The following is a 16558-nucleotide window of genomic DNA, read 5'->3' as shown; positions in this document are numbered from 1 at the left end:
AGGTGTCCTTTGACACTGGGCCGGCAAAATGCGTGGCTGTAAGCCCAAAGCATCTTCTCCCTTTGGAGGCGATGCTTGGGTGGCGGCTACAATGAAAGCCTGCTTTTTTCTTCTGATGACCGATTCAGGCTGTGTTATGTAGAACGTTCGTTGACTTGCACGTAGCAGATCAGGCAGACGCATGAAACAATTTCTAGTTGTCTGCTCAGTTTTTCTCACAAAAGCTGCTGTTGCAACTAGTAACGTGACTTGAAGCTGGCGCTGGTTTATGCTGGGATATGAACTTGCAAAGGTTTGAGAACACTGCTGCATCCCATTCGTTCAGCTGTTAGTGCCATACGGCCACCAAGCTGTGGAAAAGGGTGCCGGTAATAATTCCAGTGGGATCTGCAGGTGAATCAGCATCCTCAGCTGCAAATAAAATAGCATCGAGTGAAAGAGGAGAGAGGCAAATAACTGCAGAACAACAGCCTGTATCAACACAGAGCAAGGAATGCGTCTGTGAAATCGGTGGCAAGAGAGGAAGCAAACCATTTGATGTCACGGCCATGAATTATTGCCTGTTAGCTTTGAAAGAACCATGCAATTTCGCAGAAACTTCTGTTAAATTAGCTGAACTGGGATTAGGTTGCTTCTATTTTTAAGGAATGCTTGTAAGCCCTGACAGGCCATCTGGATGAAGGGGATTACAGCCACCAAACTCCCCCCTCACGTGGAAGCAAATGCAAGTCAGCTCTTGGCAGCGACAACAAACAAGGGGAGAGAGACCTTCGTTTGACAGACGAGGGGAACTGTTTCTTTTCCCAGTCAGCTGCCTTCGCTTCCATGGAGCTTGAGGGCTTTGCTTTTAAAGCCACTTGCTCATTATGGCTGCTTGTTTGGGGCTTTTCTTATTGCCCGTGGAGAAAACTCGCAGTCAGTGTGATTTAACTCAGGAGAAACTTTGCGTCTGAGCCTACGGTAATGTTTTCTTTCTCTTCAGGTATAGCAGCTCTTGCTAACAGGCAATACTCAGATCACTTTTCACAGCGTGGCTTCGATTCCGCCTCAGCCGTTCCTCTGTGGGTACTTCGGGCGTACTATTGGTATGTATGGCAAGTTCTCGTAACGTGATGAATGCGTCTTTAATAGAACTTCTTGCAAAGAGGCTTTGTGAAGATTTTTTTTTTTTTTCAGTATTAGAAAAATACAGTGTAGAAGAGACATAACTGGGTAGAAAAGGGAATACTCGAGCGTAAGCTTTACAGAAACCAGCCTGGGAGCGTCTGGTACTCGCAAGCAGATCCGCCGGCTGTGTGCTGCCCTTAAGGTAACTGGGGGGGATTCATTGGTTTCTGCGGTTAGTATTTGACTCGTGCAGATGTGCGTCTCTGCTATACTCCCTCCTCCATGCTAGGGTACGGTAACAGTTGCTAGAGGACGTAGTTGGAGGTGAATGTTTAATGTCCAGGTCTAGCACAGAAAGGTGCCTTTTTTTCCTCTCCTCCTGCAAGTTCTTTTCAGACCTGTTTTGCAAACGTGTAAAATATGTTAGCACGTTCTGACATGGGGGAAACCCACTATTTCTCCTGCCTTTCAAATGTTTTCTGAGGATCTTGGTTTTGCCCAGGTGGCAGCGGTAGGGAAGTACTGACGTCTGCTTGAAGGAGAGCAGTGTGCCCTGCCGTGGGGCCCTCTCTCAGCATCCGTGCCACAAGAGCCAACGCTGGTTTTCCTCATTGCTCCATGTCGGGGTCGCCCTGAGTAAGGAATGGGCTGTACAGGGCATTGGACAGAAGCCTGACCTGGGAGGGCATTTTCCTTGAACAAGGAGCAAGGGAGAGCACCCACAAGGGTGCTTTTACCTTCATTCTCCTCCACCCACGCCAATGGCAAAAAGTATCTACGGGAGCGTTTCCAAAGCAGGACCTGGTTTGGGGGTTTGGTTTGGTTTGTTTTTCCTTACCGGTATTATCCTTCAGGGAGCTTTTAGATGTTAGAAACCACCATGAGACTTGCCCATGTCTGCTGAACTGCTGAGCGTTGCTCCTCCTGGACTCCAGGGCACACCCTGTCCGCTTCCTTCGCTAGCGCGCTCTCCTGCGGGCAAGCCGCAGGGCAGCTTTCAGGGGCTGGGACAGGACGTTTCCCTCGTCTCTCCTCTCAAAGCTGAACTCCAGTAGCTCACGTTACAACTTCCAACCTCAAAGCCTAGTGGCAGGAAAATGCCTCTTATACGGGTCTTATTTTTTTGTTTAAGGAGGAGACAAGACTTCACCCGCTGCAGACTTCACTGACACAGCTGTCTCCTGGGCTGCTTCTCCAGATGTAGAAGAATAATGCCTCAGCCAAAAAAAATGCCATCGGTTTCAATAAATCGCCAGAATTTGTATGACTGGCATGGCCCGGCCCTGTGGTAAGGTCTCCTGCTGCACTACATCTGCTCATCCAAGCTTAATTCCCTTCGTTTCACCGAGATACGTGAGTAGCTGTGTTGATACTCTAGAAATACTCCAGGCTTTGCTTTCCTAGCTATTGTTTCAAATTCTTTGATGTACCAGGATATGGGGCAGAAAGCGTATACAACAGGTTGTAGAGCCGTATGCAAGCTCTCTCCTTTGATCCGTTCCCTGATGAAGATCTCGTGGAGCGAGAACGGGAGAAGGAAACAACCTCACCTGTCTGGCTGAACTCGGCTTTGCTGGGCAACGCGCTCACTGGTGGGATCCACTTTTATTTCTAGCTGGGGAATATAAGTTGTACTTAACACTGGAAAGCTCAGAATGTCTTTCCAGTAAAATGCGAGGGAAGCATCTTCCTCCCACACTCGTGAAGCCGAAGGTTCCCCATGCTTTTACCTGGAGAAGACCAGAATCATTTGTCAGCACTTTTTCTACACATTTTTCACTGTGACCCACTTCAGCCCCTACACAGACAAAGCACCACATCTGGGAATTCATCCAACAGCAACATCTCTCTTTTTTTATTTTTTTTTTTCACCTTTCTTGCCAACCTGAGCCCCAACCTGCTTTGAAAATCCTTCCTTGTAGGGAGAATAAACCTTGTATTTCAATGTGAGAAAATCAGTAGATGAGAATTTGAAACAAATTGGAAACGGGGTTTTCTTGGGCTACAAAATGTTGTCTTCACATTTCCATTAGCAGTGCTGCTTCTACCTCGCTGCGGGAGGGCCAAGGCGAGGGTACAGAAACCCTCCGTGCTCCCTGCCATCCCCGGTAACTCTCTCTCTCCAGGCGGTGCCTGCTGCGGGCTCTGACCGAGCAGTGCGCATTATGGGGCACATAAATGCTGTTAAGTCTCTCCAGTGGGTTTTTTGGGGGGATGGACGTCCAACCACAAAATGACAAAACCTGACCAGAGCACAGCGGTTTCATTCATCTCCCTCAGTTTCATCCTGCTGCTGCGCACGGCAGCCCTGCTCCCGACAGGACGGCGCTGCGGCCGCTGCCTCCTCCGTGCCCTTCTGGCTGACGGGGGTTTGTGCAGGGCTGATGCCATTTGCACTCCGAGGAGGTCGTCGGAGGGGCAGGGTGCGGCGAGGAGGCGACGCTCTGCTGCAGGCAGGGGCCTGGAAGTGCTCAGGGACCTGGTGGCACTGCGGCGTCCTGCTGCCTTGCAAAGAGGTTGGTTTTGATCCGAGCTTCCTTCAATGGAGCATCCAGAGTGTTTGGATCCAAGCTCTGGGCGTGAATCCATTCGTTCCCGGTTGGAAGCATTGTTTGTCTCCTGGAATAGTTGAAATAGCGTCACTGGTTCAATGACGAGATCGTTTTCAGCAACCTGCTGGTCATCTGGGGCGTGTAACCACACAGCATCCACCGGAGTGCATCGTTCTTCACCCCCTCCGTCAGGAGGGAATACTTGCCTCTCGTCGGCACGGTTGGGAAACACACCACAGCCCTTTTCACATTACCGGGGAGGGGAGGGGGTTTACAAAAAGGCTGTTATTTTTCATCTGGGAAGCTGGGAGAAAGGGGCTTGTCGGAAGTCACACAGGATGTCTACAGTGAAGTGAGGAGCCAAATACGGGCGTCTCTTGTTCATTTTGCCGAGGCTACAGCAGCCAGTGCAGAGCTGAGCACATAGATGGTCTAGGTTTTGTAATGCAGCACCGATATTTGTCTCTAAATTGTAAGCTCCAAGACAAGGTAAACTAAAGGTCCTCCGCTCTGAAAAATCAGAGGAAACTCCAAAATGTTTTTCCCATGATATTGCTCTTCTTACAGAACGACATTTAGATTATAGTGTAAAAAACCCAAATATTGCTGTGTAGCATCTTTAAATCCAGCATTACCAATGCTACCTTTTGTTTGCTGCTTTTATTATTGCTTCTGGAAAAACAGTTTCTGGATGCTTCAGCATTTCTATTCCCTAATTCCCTCCACCAGGCCAATGGATGTCGATTGTTTCCAAAATACAAGATAGAGCACCAAGGCTTAGGTTAGATTTCTTGTTCCTGGGCAAGTTGCTTCGCTTCTTTGTGCCTTGTTGCTTGTCCATAAAATACGAATAAATAGTTGTACCCTATCCCTCAGGACCGACATCAGCATAGAAGCATTGCCCCAGTTTCTCAGAAATGCTAGTAAGCACTAAAGATCATGAGAAAAATGCTGAATTTCTTCCTTCACTTAACAACTTTCTGATCTACACCCCTGCAAAGCAATGTATGATTGAGAGATCAAGACTTCTGCTTTGCAGCTGACCTGGTGGCAAAAAACACATGGAAGTTACAGAAGAGGAGCGGGCCATCCCCGGCCTTCCTGCGCTGGAGTTTAAAATGAAAACACTGGGAAAATGCTGGGAAACAAAGGATGCCGTGCGCCGTGCACAAAACCGGCAGCCAAAGTTACCTGCGTGCAGTCCTGTAACCTTCCCCACCCTGCAAATACTCTTGAAAACGCCTGCCGTCTTCGGGCTGGAGTCCTTGCCCTCAAGGTAAGGAAGGCAGTGGGCTATCGGACTGCGCAGGCACCTTACGGCTTTCTACAGTTTTCTTTCTACTGCAGAACAAAGATTAATTGTGACCATTTATTTTAATACTTTTTTTGTGAAAATCATTCATTTGGGGGGGGGGGAAATAGACTAAGAACTACAGAAGACATGGGAAATGAACAGAAATCTGTTAATGATGTATATGAGAAGGGAGGTAGTAAATAACAGTTAAAAACTTATCTGCAGATGGTCTGGTGATTCCACATCAGGAAAGTATTACTCTAAACCTGGCAGACTTTATTAGAAGCTATGTACATTTTTCTCCCCAGACTGCTTCTCGTTATGGATTGCAGATCCTGCTCTGAGACTTCCAAGCAAGCACATACAATTATGCAAGACAGTGAAAGAAGACATGCAGGTAGTAGTAATAATTTTTATTTGCAAACTGTACTTGTGATTACAATATTGCCTTTTGGGAAAAATGACAAAAAAAAACACCAAACCAAAAAACCACCAACCCAAATACCACGGAATTTTGCAGACCTGTTCAGAAATTCAATCTTATTTCAGCTTCTTGCATTAGATAAACAGGAGGTGGCCTTCTCTTTCAACTGATCTCCTGGGAGGCTCCAGTTTGGTTTTGGTGGGGTTTTTGTTTGTTTTGATTTGTGTTTGGGTTTTTTTGTTGTTTTTGTTTAAGTACAACATTTAAGTCTTAACTGTAAGAATGCAAATTCTTTACTGACATCCAGGGAAACTTTCTGCGTGCTTTACTGAAGCGCCTGTCATTTGTTGCTACCTTGCAGCCTCTCGATTCTTCGTTTCTCAACTCTGTATTAAGGTTTCAGCGTGACGGAGCTTTTGTATTCTAAAAACTATTACATTATGCCCTTCATTATGGGAAGCAGTAAATCAAAGCATCGGTTTGCATCCGAAATCCAGTGCTTTCTGGGTTTATTTAAAATGTAGATATATGGCTAGATACAGTGCGATGAAAATAAGGTGCTCTTGACTTTGCAGAAAGGATAAATGTGAAATGCAGAAAGGATATGCTAGTATGAAGTCTGTGACAGGAAATTAATTTTAACTGTATCTCTTATTATTTCCGCATGCTCAGAGTATGGGCACACAGGTACGCAATTTATATGAAATCCTAATTTCATACAATTCATTTACATATGGATTTGTATGCATGAAATGTATATGTAAAAACAAAAAGGTACCATACCTTGTCGCTGTGTGTAGTTTGCAGGCTGGTAAGTAAAGAAGTTATTCTTTTCAATTATTTTTTTGAAGCAACATTTGTTTAAAAGCATCTGTTACTCTCTTTGAAGTGATGAATGAAAAAAATGTTTGCGAAAATGTCAACATTTTAAAGAAAACGTAATTTTCACCAAAATCTTTTGGTGAAACTGGCATGACTACCTAAACAGTCTTTTTTTCTTGAGTAAGTATTTTTATCAAGTCCTAAAAATATCTGCTTACTTGAGATACAGTCCCAATATGAGGCATCTTCCTCTCTTGGTTAAAATATGTTTCTGTCTAAATATTTCATCTGTATGACATGTTTGTGGTGGCAAGAGCAGAAGGGGAGTAAACAGCTTCCAACAGAATTAAATAGAGTCACTGCAGTCCGTAACAAACTAAGCAAGCTGGTGGCTTAAGTATTAGGTGAGATCATCAATTGCCTCTATAGAATTGGGAAGAAAAATGTAATGAGAACGAGAGGGATCAGTTATATTGACTAATTAAAAACAAAAATTTCTAAAACCTTCTCCTGACAGCAAAAGAGGCTGCAAATAACAGGAAAAGGTCAGGATTTCATATGCAGAATAGAAAGAACATCAAATGCAGACGCTTTACTGACACTCAATTTGAGGGAAGCTATTTCTAGTTGTGTTTTAAGTGTGATCGATATTCAAACCAGCTGCTGCTGTAGGAAAAGGGGAGAACTGACCAACTTTCTACAGAATGCAGAGACAACAATTTGACAAGACAAAATCACCGTGAACAACAAACACGCGCGTGCTTTGCTGCGCAGAGACTCTTTGATAGGACACTTGGCTCGACCTCTCTTCCAACAGAGTTTCACTTGGTGGCACGACACTTTGACAAGTTGCGTAACTCCATGGGAGGATTTCACAGGACAGGAGAGAAAGTACATCAACAGCAGCGTTCTTAAATTCATAAACACATAAACAGACCCAACAAATTGGATTCAATTTTTTATCAGTAGGATTTTTGTAAAGTGGGTGCTCCCAAGTGTGCTGGGGAAGCTGGCAGCGCCTACTGTTCTTCAGAGCAGTTCTAAAACTGTCTGTAAGTGGGAATGAAAAAGCTGCTCAAGTTGACATTAAGTGCTCTGTAGTTAGTTAGAAAAAGCAAGAAGTCCAGTTTGTAACACCTGTATTACACACCCTGTGTTTTGCGACACATCACCTACATCATGCAATATATTACGTATAGTTGGAATATTAAATTCAGCGCTTCCCTAGCTTGACCACTACTAGCGATGCATTAACATTTTTAGGTTTGATTTTCTGTAGCTTTTTAAAAATAAGATCCATGAAACAACTTGTAATTATTATGGTGACAGTTTTGTGCTCTAGAAAGAGACAATGCCACTTAAAGCTCCTGTCCAAAAAAAAAATCCCCAACCAAAAAAACCTGAAGCCCTGAAACTTCAAGTCTGGAAGTGAGTTTGTGGATTTTTTTTTTCTGTTTTGAAGCACAGAAAGTTTATTGCAATACATTTTAGAATACTGTCGCGTTCTGCTTTCCGCTTCATTAATCTGGAAAGCTGAACCACATTTGTCTCCAGGAGATGAGTGAGCAGGTGCATCGCCAGATTAGGCATCTATCGGTTATGAAGATATTGGTCATTAAAAAAAAAAAAAACCCTCATTAAATTAATGGCTAGTAAAGCTAAAGGCTGGTTTAATTGCTTGAGAATCTTCCACTGGAAGGGGCTACACTTTTGATTACAGCATAAATCATTTCCATATGCAGTGAAATTCAATAGTACAAGTATCCCCCTCTATTTCTTAGACTGTGACCTCCACTGCTACAGTGTTGTGCATGAAAACTTAGACTGTTATCTTAGTTTGAAATTCTTCCTGCTGTCATTGCGGATTTTAGGTCAGATAAAGGATGAAATCCAAACCCCTGTTAACTTCAGCAGGGATTTCCATTTAATTCTCCAGTGACAGAATTTCCCTTGCAAATAGAATTTTGCCTTTTTTTCTATAAAATTACCTTCCATTTAAAAAAAAATTATGTATAATTTGGCATACTTTCTTTGGCCACAGAAGGCTTGAAATACAGCTCTCGTTGAGAGCTGTGAACCACGCAAATGTGTGGATTATTGAAGAAATCATGGAGATTCTCAATTGTTCCAAGTTCTTGCACGCTAGCGACGTAAGAAGTAGATTTCTTTTGTTAAGAGCAATGTTTCTATTTGTATTCTTTAAAGCAAATTTGAAAGGTGCCCAGGAAAATGAAAGTGGGTTTGCAGACTTTTATCAGGATCTGGAACATTTAATGCATAGTTATAGCACAGCGAGAGATGCTCACAGAATTAAACAGCTCCCGTTTACCGTTAGCATGTGTTGGAAAGCACGGCTGCCTTTCTGCTGGCATTCCTCCTCCCGGGAAGGTGATGCATTTGAAACTTGCTCTGAAAATTTTATTGATTAATCAGCTTTAGGGAATGCAATGGGGAGTGCAGAAAACACTGGGTTATCTTCTGCCAGTAAACAGTAATAAGGCTTAACCAAGACACCTTCTCTTGCTAATCTTTAATTCTCCTGTTTGTGAAATGATGGAACAATAGTGTTATCCTCTCTAAAGGCTGATGTGATGCTTAACGAGATGGAATTAATGCATTGGTTTAACTTTATATTAAAAGCAATGTTTACATCTGTAAGGTGAATTTCTGTTTAGAGGGATATAGGGATTAAAGCTATTTCTAGAAAAACGCTGCATTATAGTTCTCCTGTTTGCACAGACCTTTCACGCTAGCCTGTCTGGAGTAACAGGGAGGCAAAATAATTAGAGATGAGCCCCGATTTCTAAATCAGATGTAAAGGAGTTAGTTGTTTGCACCTCTGAACAGAAACACAAGAGATGGAGAGTTGTAGACTTCCACTGGAATACCACACTTTTTGCCTTGAAATCAGATTTGTTTTTTTTCAGGTAGCAACTCTAGTTTAATGCCTTCATACCATAAAAGTTTATTATGCTTCACAATTTCCCTTACATATGTAGCTCATTTAGGTATGCAAAAGTTGGACAATTTGTCTCTTTTTTTTATAAGAGAAGCAAATTGCGTTTGGTACTATTTTCTAAAAGAACGAGTTGTATCATTAGCTTCAAAGAAGGATTCTATAAACTCATAGTCAATAGGTCTATAAAAGGCTATTAACAAGGACTAGACGGACATATATGCCCCAGCATCCCTGGCCCGACTGTGGATGCCTGGGAGCATGAAGGGCCAGCCGAAAGCGGCCTGGTCTGGGCCCCGCCGTGGGATGCTTTTTGTTCTTATGAATTTACAAGAAGGAGGGACAAAGTGACAGCAAGCGGATGTCTGCGTTCACGTGGCTCCAGGACAGCGCGCTCTGGAGAAGAGAGGGAAATTCCAAGAAAAAGCCGTGAATTGTTTTAACTCTTCCTGCCTGTGAGACAACAAGTGCAAATGCTGCTTTTCAAAGCCTAAAGGTAACGAAGGCACCAAAGATGTGGTAGCTAATGCTTAAAATCTAGGAGGGTTAGTATGTGGAGTGTTACGACGTTTGTGTTTGGGGTATTCCAGTTGTTTTTATTTATTTGAGGTGCTATTCTAACTATTGCACTAAGAGATGAGGGAAGAGAGAGGAGCATTGAGCATGTACCTTAATATTTTAATGCAGTGAAATGTAAGATCGCACATAAAATATCAATGATGAAGTTGGTCACGTCTATAAGACACAAGAAGTTGGAATGAGATGACAGTGGAAAGGGCTGCTGCTTTCCAGTGTGATACTGAACATAAGGGCTAATATGATACATAAGCAGAGGAATATTAACCAGAAGGACTTTAGTATATAATTTTAATGATTTTAAAGTAAACCATTACTTTAAAACTTACTAGAAAAGCTTCAGAAAACAGAGAAACAATCCAGTCTGAGAAAAAAATGTCCAAATGTGCCTTTAATGGCTGTAATTAATTGTTGCAGAGAATGTTCAAGTGTTACTTGATCGCCTACCTTGAACAGAAATTCGATACATGACTCTCTAATATAATATAAAAATGTAAAATGTAATCCCTTGATGGAAGCTACTGTTAGACAAAGCCAGCCTAGATAGAAAGCAACTTTTTAACCGACAGTGGTTAGGCTTGGGATCAACTTCAACAGACAGATGTTGGCATATGTGCCATCTGAAATATCTAAATACTGCATGTCTACATTCTGGTTTAAATGAAGTTGCTGGTTTGATGTGGGAGCTGCCAGGTGGGATTTAGACCTGACATTGTGCAGAATATCAGGATAAATACTTCTTTCTAGCACTGACTGCTGGACACTGAGACTTGGGATTTGATGAAATCTATGTACGGTTTATTAGTTAAAAAAAATATTTCACATACCGCTTTAGTTTATGGAATCCACATTTTACTGAAAAGGTCTGTATCCCATACCTCTTAACAAACTAGTGTCACTGAAGCTATTACCCACTCTTTGGGACTCAATATGTATAGATTTTGCTTGGACCTTTAAAAACTATTTTTCTTTACCTCTTTGAAAGATGCTTAAAATTTGGAATTAGTAAAAAGGAAGAATAAAATAAAATAAAATAAAATATCCAACAGGACAGTGATAATGAAGCGGGAGTCTGAAAAGAATTTGCAGGAAGAAAAAAAGGAGGAAGATGCAGATAGGTTACAGATGGAGGTGCCTTTGCAGATCCCTTTGCAATCGATGTTGCAACAGCAATACTATTACTGCTAGGAAGGTTACTGACAGCTTCTGTCCTGAGCTTCATTGTTGGAAAAGCTCGAGTTAGCTTTCTGGTTTCAGACATCAGCAAGTTGAGTTTGAAACACATTTTAAACTATCCAAGCTCTAACCTGTTGGGTTTGAGAGCACTTGCAATATCTGCTTTGTCAGGAGAACTAGGGGAACAGTGGTAGTCAGTTCAGGATGGAAAAATTTTCTTGTGATACAGATAGCTCCGAAGAAGATAATTTATGGATGGCTTAAGTCACAGAAGAGTGGAAGTGTTTTAAGAGAGAAATAGCTGGTTCAAATGGAGTGTCAAAGAAAGAAGATGGCATAGTTGGTGGGAAGGGAGTCCAGAGCAAAGGCAAGACTTGGCCACAATGTCTGTCGTGAATCCTGTGAAGAAACAGAATAAAGAAATGAATGCAGGTCTTTTAACGTCTTTCTTGAGCTTTCTACTCTTTCATGTCACTTATGGGGGGACTGGTAACGCATTTTGGACTCCTGCCCACGTTCTGCGCTGATGCTTTGTGATGCTGCAAACAACTGGCTTCAAGGGAAACGGTGTGCTTGTGGAGGTGTAGACCCTTTCACTGGCCAGGAGGTGCCGGAGGGGGAAGTCTGCTGTACTGATGATCCTTCCCGGGCCCCTAAGTAAGAAAGACCAGGAACTGGATTATTTGTTTTGGGATGCTTACATAGAAACAGACTACCCGCTGGTAAAGGCGTATACTTTGATTAGATGTGTTTCTGCTGTTCTCTCTCTGAGACATCAGTTCAGTTACAATGAAACCAGAAACTTGCTTTTTCCTTCTGCTCATTGGAAAGGTTACAGGACTGAGAACAGTTGCTCTGTAACAGATCTTCTGGCTGTTTAAAAGCTTCTGCAGTAGAATTTAGCACTGAAGTAACTGGGGCTGGACTCAAGCTGAACTACCTTTTTTAATTGACAGTGAATGATTAAATATACTGAATAGGAAAGGTCCCTATGCACACCGACTTTTTATTTTTGCTGCTCATAAATCTCACTTTTCTCTGAAATGCACATCTGCTTTTTTGTCATACATGGTCTGAAAAACAATAATGTGTTCTGTGGCTGCTGGAGGGAGAGTACCTGGTTTTATGCTTTCATGAGGTAGTTTTCCTCCCTCCAAACTGGTGTGCTATCAACAAGGACACACTGAGTGGAAATATGAGTGTTTAAGAGATGGTTGCGTTGGGAAGCTACCAGGAAGAACTGCGGTCAGGGTGACACTGTTTTCCCACGCCCTTTTCTGTTGTCTTCTCAGAGTGACTTTGCCTCTGTCTTTGCAACGTTTAGCACAGGTTTGAGCACCACTTGTCTGCATGTTCAGAAGAGAAATTTCTCTTCATCTAGAGAGAAAAGGGTGGTCGCTACGGTAGGGGCACGTCTGCCTTGTACACTTCTCACTGCACATCTGACAATGAAGTACGCCACCCAGTGCGTGCAGGATCATTTAGAGGAGTCGGGAGGATTTGCGTGCACTTTACTTGTTGACATCATCTCCAGCGATGTAAACCAACAGGACCTTTAGTGGACTGGGTATGCTGGGTGGTTGAGTGGCACCGACTCCACCAAACCCAATTACAGGTGGCAGAGCCCCATTCCAATGGAAGGAGCAGGAAGGGCAAGCTTATTTCCATGGAAAACCCATGCAGAAAAGCCTTAAGATATAGCTGGTGTAGACAGTTCTGAGTGAAAAAAAAAAAAAAAAGAGGGGGGGAAAGAGACAACAGAAGACTCACCGGAGAGGAAAAATTACGGCAAGACTATGTAAGTTATCTTTGCTGGATGGAGTTCAGGGTGTGTGTGTGTGGAGAAAGAGAAAAAAACAAAACAAAACAAAGCAAAAAAACCAAACCCCAAACCTCAGCCGATTTTGGCAGGTCTCTCTAAACTGTTTGCCTGAAATATAAAGTACACAAAGCCTTGTGGATGTGTTTCTTAATGTATTAGAATCTACTATTTTCAAGCTGTAAGAAGATAAATAATAGAGATTTAGTTAATGAAAAGAGAGTTCTGTCGCCTGCTTACTGGGGCAACCTGACAGCAGAGAGAAATTAAACTGGGCTATTACCAGTTGTGTATCCACAAAGTACAGACGCTAACTATTTCTTCCTCACCTCACAGCAGTGAGGATGATAGGCTGCAGGAGAGCCAATGTATAAAACATCCAGCGATTACTCTGAGAGGAAATTAAATGTTGTCAGAAAAATGCAACCAGATGCAATAGATGATACCCTGAAAACAGGGATTTAAAGGTTCTGTGTGCAAGCTTTCTACACACTTGGAACTTTATTTTAGAAGCTATTCTAAGTACAGGAACACTGCTGGTAATGTAAGCCGTCTTCAGTTTCAACAGGGACGCGATTTGGCAGTTCATTTGAAAACAGTTATCGCAGTTCCTCAACCTGTTGTCCACGGTGAACATACTGCTTTCTTCACATCTGGAAATGAACAACCAACTAATTTTCCGTGGTGTAATTTAATTGCCATAGCAACCAGGAGGCTATAAAAGTTTACAGACAAGGGGAATAGCTTTAGGAAAGTAGAGTGGCAAGTAATCAATAGGTGGACCCTTGGTGCCTTCTGACAGTTACCAACCCCAGTCGTACACTTGGGCCATTTGCAGGTATTAATTCTCCCTTTCACCTTTTTGACAATCTCAAAGATTTTCAAATGCAAAGTTTTAGCTTAGCTTAAAAAAAAATGATGAAATGAGACTCATGCAAAGATGCCAGAGTTATGCAAAGATGCTAGACTTCACAGGCAAGCGGTGAAGATACTTATTCTCTTCTGCAAACTCAACTGTAGGAATAGCAGCATGTTAATTCCTAACATCTGTTAAAGGAATACAGATCAAAGCCTTATTTTACATTAACCTAAAAATCTTCATTAAGCCACAGGAGGTAGTGGTTTGATTTTAAAAGTGCTGTGCAACTACTACTTACAATCCAATTACTGTTGATGCTACTCCCCAGCTGGCAATCAGTGTTTTTTAAAGCTTATGTTTGCTCTGTTACTTGTGGTTTATGCTGTGTAGGCATCCACAGAAGTTGTCAATTAGCTTGATTCCTCTCTGCTTGTTTCAGCATTAGCTTGTGTGATGCTTGAAAAGGCAATGATTTGCAGCATGAAAGAGGTTTTGTTCTTCCGTTTATTAATATTTATACTAATAGTTGCATCAACATCATGTTCAGCAGTTTGAACTCTTAGGAATTTCCTCATGCAAACTACAAAGATTTAAACTGAACGCAAATACTTGTTGACTCTACACTAACAGCTTTTAACTATCTTGACTACACAGCAATTAGACTGTGGCAAAATACATATGGATACCAGAAGGTTTAACTGAAGCTCATGTCACAGGAAGCCTTGAAGTTATCGGCAACAAGTCAGCGCTTCTCCAGAATTAAAATAGGAACAAGACAGGTCTCATAATTTGTAAGGCTGTGTAAGAATTTGAGGCTGCATAACAATTCTTCTTCTGCACGTAAGGTAGTTTTTGAGAAATACCTTTTTCTGTCTTATTAGGGAGTGGGATGGGGTTTTTTTCAGCTCTTTGGTAAAAACCCATTCTACCTGCAATCTGGAAATGGGCTAATACAGGTTATACTGAATTGTAACGATGTCCCTACTCATGTAGTCCATCTCGCACTGCGCAGACCATAGTTTCCAACTCAGCATCTCAACTGCTTAAATTTTTTGCTTCATTTTTGTCCTGTTAAAAGGGGACAGAGAAGCTTTTATTTTAATAGCAGTAGTGTCAGCGATACTAAAAATTTCATGCTGAAACTGTACTGGTATGACCCCTTTTAGCCACGGAAGTTACTGTCTTGTACACAAATGGTTACATTTATAGTTCAGAAAAGGAATGTGCAACAGGCACAGATCAGTGAACAAAGGGCAGTGGAATTCACCTGTGATTTTACTGTAGAAGAAGAGAATGTGCAACAGTTTTAGGAGTTAAACTAGAAATTAGAATTTATAACGCTGATAAAATTTAAAATCCAGGATATGCACTAAGCAAACCACTGATATGATTTAAAATGCTGCAATCCACATACTGCTGGTGAAACAAAATGGACAACTGTTTGGCTCAAAACACCTCCTGGGCCCCACCGCACTGGAATGAGAAGAAACGAGGGGGAAGCTCGAGGAGAGGAAGCAGAATTTGATGACCCTGTTCTGGCACCGAGCCTCTGCCCACCTGTTTCTAGCCCAGTAGTCAAAGGTTTCCTAGCATCATCAAGGAAGTAACGGGGATAAGGTAAAGCTCTTTTAGCCAGATCTAAAATGCTTTAATGGGTAGGACTAGATTTGAGGTCTAACACTCAACAGCTAGTAATTTTGTAAAGGTAAATTCAGAAGTCCAGGTTGAGAAAGTGTTCTTAAAGTCTAAGTCAGCAAAGCACATATTTTAGTGAAAATGGCAGAAAATTAAACTGATTCAAGTTGTGCCTCGTGAGACATACAGATGAAAAGTTACTGTAGGCAAAAAATTTGATTGTGAACTTACGACTGAATGCTGGAACTATACTACTATTAAGCGTTAACACAACTTGGTGATTTCTTTCCTTTCTTGTGGTGTAAGAAGTTGTTTAAGTCATCTCAAATGATAGAAGGGTTTATCTAGTTACCTATGTCAATTGGTACACAAGGTTCTGAAAGCCTGAGACATGAAAATCATGACATGATTCTCCACCAGTCAGTGTAGGCAATTCTCCCTTTTCTCCCCTGGTACAAGGAAGATGGGAGGAAGGTAAGTGCTAAGATTTGGGGAAAGGAGAACAGAGTCTTGACTCTGGAGAACTTAGGAAAACGTTGTAAAGACAAGTTTAATTCACTGCAAGACAGTCTTGGCTCAGGTATAAAAGCACATGTATGAATTTGAATTCAGAGCAATTGCTAAACAGAGCAGTTTATTGCAGAGTTGGTAAAAAGCACTGACAGACAAACAGGTGATACAATTTTCAAACTGTAATGTTAGATACTTACGTATCTTGGTTGCATGACTAAATCCTCTGACATCAGTGAGATTACTCACCAGCACAACTTGAAACCCCAACAGACTATAAAAACCCCTTTCTTTAGAAGGGAGCTGAATGGCTACTTGTAGACTTTCCATGTAATGCATTTTTCAAATGCTCCCCCTTGGATGTCTAATTAACACATTTATACAAAGTGAAGAGCACATAAAGATATCCTTACCAGGAAAAGAAAAACAACCTGACTGCAAAAGCAGTTACCCATTCTGTTGACCAGAAGCATTTCCCCTGCAAAGTGTTCCCAGTTTTGACATTAGAAAAATGCTACGTCTTAATGCCTTATTGCTCATTCTAAAGACAAGCAGCTTGATATGAGTTTTTTAAATCCTGTTTTAATTGAAATTTAACATTCTAAATTGTTTTACAATTTCAATATAAAATAGTGTGTCCAAAGTACCAAAGAAGAATGAATATTCTGTAAAGTCACAGTTCAGGTTTGGGTTTTCACTATCTTTGAAGTATTACAGAGCACAACTTGGGGTGACTCCCCACCCAGTGTGTTGCCATGTTACACAGAATTGTACTCCGCTGATTTAAGTTATCTTTCTGTGATATTAGCACAATGTAGTAGCAATGCA

Source organism: Platalea leucorodia, assembly GCF_965183815.1.
Source record: "Platalea leucorodia genome assembly, chromosome: 1".
Lineage (NCBI taxonomy): Eukaryota > Metazoa > Chordata > Aves > Pelecaniformes > Threskiornithidae > Platalea > Platalea leucorodia.
The sequence above is the reverse complement of the archived record's forward strand: the minus strand, read 5'-3'. Positions refer to the sequence as shown.